The sequence below is a fragment of the Rosa chinensis genome, chromosome 1, assembly GCF_002994745.2.
Source record: "Rosa chinensis cultivar Old Blush chromosome 1, RchiOBHm-V2, whole genome shotgun sequence".
NCBI classification, from domain to species: Eukaryota; Viridiplantae; Streptophyta; class Magnoliopsida; order Rosales; family Rosaceae; genus Rosa; species Rosa chinensis.
Genome location: NC_037088.1, coordinates 38,675,461 through 38,683,231, shown reverse-complemented (window position 1 = coordinate 38,683,231; position 7,771 = coordinate 38,675,461). Strand labels below are relative to the sequence as shown.

Here is a 7,771-nt window from a genome sequence, read left to right as displayed (position 1 = left end):
TTCCTAACCATTTTTGCCCTGATAGATCTCTGCTTCCTAAGTGAGGACTACTTTTCTGAGACAACATCAACCAAGATTAGTTCAGTTACCATTGGGCTAAACACATGAAATATAAGTCAAACTTTTATAGTCAAATTGCTTGATTAACAGTATCAAGCAGAAAACTCATTTGCAAAACTCAATCGAGATGCAAATGTATAGTTGACTATACTTCATGAATAGAGGTAACAAAAAAATGATCAGGGAAAGGTAGTAGTGAGTATATACCTCAGTCCCTACTTTTCTCTTCTCTTCCAAGTCAGCCTTGTTTGCAGCCAAGAACATTATTAAAGTTGGATTTGCTAATATCAAACGAGAAGTAAAATAAACTTGAGTGAGTTAGTAGTCTTGAAGAATATTAGTTACTCAAGTTATATCAATCCAAAAAGTGGTCACTCCAAAACTTTTCAAATGTACCTTGTCTTTGCAATTCAAAAACCCACTTCTTAGCTCACTAAAAACAAATGACTCCTGCAGCCAAAAACAATATGCATCAAACTGATTACACTTAAAAAGTGCATAACTCATATTACAAATCACCAAAGAGTCTCGTATCATTTGACAGATAAAGTCTAAGCAACTCATATTGCAGATCATTAATGACATAGTCTTCTATAATTTGATAGATAAAATTTTAAGGCTTACAATGAGCATGTCACAAGTGGCTCATTCTACTTTCGAAAGTTATATATCAAAGATGCTAAAGTCTTTGCTTCAAGAGTATCGAAAACAGAAAAACTTCAAGTCGATTACATAAAATCTGCAGATACTTATAATGGAACCATTATGTGACTGTATAATGTTGAAACTTGAAAGTCTAATGTTCCATGAAATTACAAACACGAACTTGCAAAAACCAACAACACACAAGGACATCTGAACCTAAATTGGAGAGTTGAATGATTACCATGCTTGTGATATCATAGACCAACAGTTGCAGCTGCACTGCGGTAATACATGGGAGCCAGGCTATGGTAATGTTCCTGACCTGCAGTGTCCCATATAATAGAGTGAATCAACCAACATATATTCCTCTTGCTATAAAACAAGTAGACTACTATGGACCATGAATTTATTACTACTACATCAATTTATCATTACAACATGTAACTGCTCCTACATGCTTCAAATGAAAATGTTCAAGACCTTTTTTTGTTAGTCATATTTGAATTAATGATCATGTCACTACAACAAATAAACCACGTAGCGAGCATGAATCTAGTAAGCATCAGTGCAGCAAAATCTGTACTAAACCAAAATAAACTAATAACATAAATAATTTACCACAATAGAGCATCTGAGGAAGAGTCATCATGGGGGCAATTGTCCTCTAAGTACACAGAATCATTTGATTGTACTTGCTGAGAAGATAAAAATAAATTGTTTCATATCCAGATAAGCATACATATACACTATGCTCGAAAGTAATCTTGAGAACCAACACTTACAATTACCAACTCCAGCCTTTGTTGATAATGCCTCTTTGTCCAGTAATTTTCAGAGCTTGAAGAATAATATTGGTCATCTTCTCTAGTTCTTGAAGAGGTTGATACAAGGCACAATAAAAGAAAGAAAAAAAAAATTAGCATATAGTGAGGCAATTTACCACATCAATGAAATGTTCAGCTTAGTAACCTTTAGAATGCAAGTAGTGTATAAATAGTGCATATTAAAAACTGAAACCATATTTGCAAAAACGTAAGTGATCGATGACATGAAGATAGTCACTAACCTTTAGTAGAATGCACTAGTTCGATCAATCCCTCTATCATTATTTGTAGTCCATTATAACATATTGACAATTTCCACTGTGATTACAACATGCATGTCCAAGCTTATTCTAATGCCCCAGAAATTCGTATTTATTTTCCAAGGATTTTCCGGAATTTAAATTGTGGGTATCGGACGGTTTCGTGGCTCGTGGATGGAGCGGAAGTATTTCGGGCGAATAATTATTCAGGAAGCGTTATTTAGGGGGGGCGCAAGGGTTGACTTTTTATTCGTTGGGATTCTTCGAAAACTTCCTTCACGAAAGTTGTAGAACGCGTCGATACGAGTTTGTGGACATGTGGAACGAGAGAATTGGAGTTCGTATGAAGAAGTTATGGGATTCCGAAAAACTTTCCATTTTGGTATAAAAGGACGAAAATTTCTGAAAATTGCAAAAGAGCCCAGATTTCCCAAAAAGGAAACCCGAGCTTTCCTCTTCTCTATCGAGCCAGTGCACAGCCTCCATTTTCGCTGGCTTCGTTCTTCCTCCTCCGGCCACCATCGGACGCAATTCCAAGTGGGCTTTCTTCGCCTCAACCTCCTCTACACGTCTGTGGTAAGCATCGAGCGTGGGACGAGCTATGGTGGGCGCTGCAAGGCCGAGAAGAAGCCACATCGGGGACGAAATCGCCTTCGTCGGAATTGGAGATTCTGACTACCTTTGCAGGTGATTCTTGAGGGCTTTTGGAGCTCAGAGGACGTAGATGCTTCCCACAAGGTGGCTTGCATCGATTCAACTCATGGAGGTCGAATTTGGGAATTGAAATTCTAGGGTTTCAATCGGTCCGATTTGTTCTAAGGTAAAATTCGATCGATTGGTTTATAATTGAACTTTGGTTTAGTTACGAAAGTTTAAATTGGAGTTGAGATGAAGAACTTTGGTGTTGGGAGTTTTGTCAAATTCCAACTTTGGGCCGGCGGTGGCGCAGCCAATGTGGTGGTGTTTTCTGGCGGTTTCCGGCCACCTCAGGTATAGTTTTCGTTCCTGAGTTCGATCAACTCGTCGATACGAGCATTTCAATATATTGTTTGTAATTTTTGGAGATCGTATGAGCATGTTAGGGTTTTAATGGTTTCGGACAGTTCGATGTTTCGATCCGTGAGGATTCGAGCATTCGATCGACTTGTGGTTTCGACATATCAATCGTAGATGTATTCTGGAGACATTGAGTGGTCTCGGATGTTGTTTCTCCTCGATTGGCGTCACTTTGTGGATTTTAGCTCAAAACAGGTTTCAGACTTAAATCGTTTGTGAATTGTTACTAAGTGGAAACTGATTGTGATTAGGTACTTGACGAAGTATTCTTGGAAGGTCGTTTTTGGGTTGGCAGCTTTGTTCTATATTGAAGACGCAGCAGGAGTTTCGAGGTGAGTAATCTCACGATGTTCATTCACGAACGGGTTTACCATATTGTCTTAGAGTTATGAGATTAACTGTGATAATAGTGGTATTAGTGGCATTCCTGATTGGATGATCATGTATGTATGTATGTATGTGTATATATATATATATACGGGCGGGTTCTGAAGCGGACGTCTGCACTTGGCTAAAGTGCAGACGGCGACACAGCTGTGGCGTTCCAGGCTTGGCCGGCGGCTCGGGGCTTGGCGGACGGAGGCCGGAGGCTTGGCGGACGGTTCTGGGCAGCGTTCGAGGTCGGAGTTGCAGGTTTCTGGGCAGCGAGCTCACCTGCAACTGCAGGTTTCTGGGCAAGGCTGCAACCACGTCGCCGGCGACTCCACCGACTGCAGACCCGTCCGTCTGACCCGTGGCTTCCGTCCGGCAAGCTCCGCCGCTCCGTCGCACCCCGAGCCGAGCTGCAGCAGCGCCGTCCTCACTTTAACGAAAGTGCGGACGTCCTCTTCAGAACGCGGTCGTACATATATATATATTGGCGTGATATATATATATATATATATATATGTATTGGTGGAATCTGTGCGATGAGTTGGATGATTAGTTGGATGATTGCTATCTGTGTGATGACTGATGAAATTGTGTATTGAGTTGTGATTATAGGATATCATGTGTTGAGATACCATGCGTCTAATATGACCGTCTTAAGTGAGATTTAAGATATGGTAGCTTTTGTAGGAAAATCTGTGCGATGAATCGATGATATCAGTATGATGAATCTTTGTGATGATTGTCATGTAAAGCTTGTGTAGAAATATCTGTGTAGCTTGTGTAGGAATATCTGTGTGATGAATCGATGACATCAGTATGATGAATCTTTGTGATGATTGTCATGTAAAGCTTGTGTAGAAATATTTGTGTAAGTTGTGTAGGAATATCTGTGTGATGAATCGATGACATCAGTATGATGAATCTTTGTGATGATTGTCATGTAAAGCTTGTATAGAAATATTTGTGTAGCTTGTGTATGAATATCTGTGTGATGAATCGATGACATCAGTATGATGAATCTTTGTGATGATTGTCATGTAAAGTTTGTGTAGAAATATCTGTGTAGCATGTGTAGGAATATTTGTGTGATGATTGCTATCTGTGTGATGACTAGCAATGAATCTATATGATGATCGCTATCTAAGTGATGACCAACGATATCTGTGTGATGATTAGTTGGATGATCGCTATCTTTGTGATGACCGGCGATATTTGTGTGATGAATATGCGTGATGATCGCTATCTGTGTGATGACTGGCGATATCTGCGTGATGATTAGTTGGATGATAGCTATTTGTGTGATGATCAGTATGATGATGGCTATCTGTGTGATGATCGGTGAAATCTGTGTGATAATCAGTGTGATGACTGCTTGGCAACGGAGCTGAATTGTTATTAAGTTAACAATAATCGAGAAGACTGCTGTGATGGTCGGGGCTACCTACAGACTTCAGAGTGTGAGATTACGATGGCTACTTTGGCTTGAATTGCTTGACTTAATGTGACCTCCTGAACTAAATTATATGCAGGGGTTACTATGAATTGTTTTGCTTGTTTTGAATTGTGATTGCTTTGTTTCTTCTTGATTGTATTGATTGATGGTTTGATTTATCGTAAGAGCCATAGTGGTGACGAATTGTACTCTGTGGTGAGGATAGGTAGGTGATTCATTGTTTTCACCTTGATGTTATGTTGATGACAAAAGCTCCTAGGGGGGAGGGAATGAGTGTGATTTGGAATTCGCCGTAGTGCGTTAGAATAGCGTCAAACATTGCTTGTGAAAGTCTTGTTTGATTGAATTTGTGCAATGGGATGCTAGGTTGAGAATCTGAGCATGTAGTTTAGTCAGTAGTTGACTTATGTAGGCACGATATGGAAGGTTATGGAATTGATGGCCGTAGGTGTGAGATATGTGCATATCGTGTTTAGGTTGAGGCGACTTAAGAAATGTGTTTTGCTTTATGGTTTTGTGTTTACTCATACGGGCTTGCAAAAGCTTACCGGGATTGTTATGTGGCAACCTGGTACACCATTCCAACGGTGTAGGGGTTATTTCTGCAGGTCAGGTTAATCGTGGCTGATGCTGAGGTAGCATGCTTGTAGCTTTACGGTAAGAAGTCAATTTTGTGACTTTACCGTTATAAAGACTTCCGCTTTTAGTGAGCTCTGAGGAGCATTTACGTTTTATTTTTTTGTTGACAATTTAATTCGTAAGCTCGTGTATTATGTGACTCTGTGGAGCGAGTCAATATTGGAATTGTGGGTTCAGGGCATCAATATGTACTTGGGTTAAGAGGGAAAAAGTTTCTAAGTATTTTGTATTGATGGCTGAACGTTCACGCATATATAATTATGGGGTTATATATCAATTTTTATTGTGTATAAAATCAAGGGCGTGACACTTTGGTATCAGAGCTTAAGGTGCATATTTGCTGACAATCAATACTCCTCGAGTGATGGCCCGTCTGCAGCAGATCCCCATCTGATGCTCTTCGGTATTGATATAATCATTGGGTATGCAATGAGTGTTGGAATGTGAGTCTTTAGGGTAGTGTTGGCTCAGTGAACAAGTTGTGGGAGCTTAAGGTAGCTTCTAGGAGTTATAGTCTTTTGAGGAATGAGGAACTTTAGATTTAACTCTTGTTTATGTAGGGGATAGAATTGTATCTTCTGACGTAGTGTGTGGTTGATTTACTCATAACGATGACTTATACTTGTGTTTGAAGATTTTACAAGTATTAACCGAGGTTGCTATTGGCCAGCAGAACTCAGGGGTGCAAGGTACCTTATCTGTTTGAATTTAATCTTGTGTTGATGAAGTGTTTATCTGCTGAAATTAATCTTGTGTAGATGAAGTGTGATAGTAGAGTGCCGCATCTCTTTGTGCTAGTGTAGTGATGGGTTTACCTGACGTCTATAGTTAGACCTTTGTGTGTGGAATCTTTTGGGAAGGGGTGATCGTTGAGCATTATGTATTGCGTGTTGCATATTTCATTTTTGTGGTAGTTGAAATTCTTTGCAACCCTGTGCGCGCGCAATACCATGTGGTGATTTAGGCCAAACCTTATTCTAAATGTGTTTTGAGGCGGTAGGACACTGTGTGTAACGATGCATGCACCATTACTATTATGGTAGAACTTACTATGGGAGTTGGTTTTGTGAAATAAATTGTGTATTGATGATTGAGTTGAAGTGATGTTGTCATTTCAATTCTAGGAATGCTAGTGTAGCGTTATGGATGTGTTGATGCAGATACTGTTGATGACAGGATTCTGAATTCTTGTGTAGTCTGTGTGAAATGCTATAGTTAGCAAATTTTGGTGTAGTGCACAGGAAAGAGATTCACGAAATAATTGGATTACCACCAAGTGGAGTGGTAGAGGGTACCAGGGCGGCGATACTAGGTGGGGTACCTGTATCCATGTTCGAACAAGGCAGGTGGTACTTGAGATGTGGAGACTATTCCTAAATGCACATGGATCACTCAAAGTGCGAGTGCGACCAATGTTGGTGGTTGAATTTCATTCTGTATGGTTGACTAGCTCATTGTCGTGTGGAGGCTTTATTGAGAGAGCAATTCTTGTTGGGGATCAAGAATTGGATTCGAGCATGATTTATCCGTACTTGTTAATGTGGTACGTTTAAATTTCGGGACGAAATTTCCTTAAGTGGGGTAGAATGTGATGCCCCAGAAATTCGTATTTATTTTCCAAGGATTTTCTGGAATTTAAATTATGGGTATCAGACGGTTTCATGGCTCGTGGATGGAGCGGAAATGTTTCGGGCGAATAATTATTCAGGAAGCGTCATTTAGGGGGGTGCGCAAGGGTTGGCTTTTTATTCATTGGGATTCTCCAAAAACTTCTTTCACGAAAGTTGTAGAGTGCGTCGATACGAGTTTGTGGACATGCGGAACGAGAGAATCGGAGTTCGTATGAAGAAGTTATGGGCTTCAGAAAAACTTTCCATTTTGGTATAAAAGGACGAAAATTTTCGCCTGCTTCGTTCTTCCTCCTTCGGCCACCATAGAATGCTATTCCAAGTGGGCTTTCTTCGCCTTAACCTCCTCTACACATCTGTGGTAACTATCAAGCGTGGGATGAGCTGTGGTAGGCACTGCAAGGCCGAGAAGAAGCCACGTCGAGGACAAAATCGCCTTCATCAGAACTAGAGATTCCGGCCACCTTTGCCAGTGATTCTTGAGGGCTTTTGGAGCTCGGAGGACGTAGATGTTTTCCACAAGGTGGCTTGCATCGATTCAACTCGTGGAGGTCGAATTTTGGAATTGAAATTCTAGGGTTTCAATCGGTCCGATTTGTTCTAAGGTAAAATTCGATTTATTGGTTTATAATTGGACTTTGGTGTAGTTATGAAAGTTTAAATTGAAGTTGAGATGAAGAACTTTGGTGTTGGGAGTTTTGTCAAATTCCGACTTTGGGCCGGCGGCGGTGTCGCCACTGTGGTGGTGTTTTCCGACGCTTTCCGGCCACCTCAGAGATAGTTTCTATTCCTAAGTTCGATCTACTCGTCGATACGAGCATTTCGATATATTGT

The 7,771-nt window shown here is 40.4% G+C and overlaps 1 long non-coding RNA gene across 1 annotated transcript; it reads right to left on the bottom strand.

The window, feature by feature from the left end:
- Nucleotides 1–492, bottom strand: LOC112189381. Its single transcript, XR_005809396.1, has 3 exons — nt 457–492; nt 268–341; nt 1–55 (listed from the first exon to the last, which is right to left on the bottom strand). It is a non-coding gene; the product is annotated as an uncharacterized LOC112189381 (long non-coding RNA).
- Nucleotides 493–7,771: the final 7,279 nt, after the last annotated feature.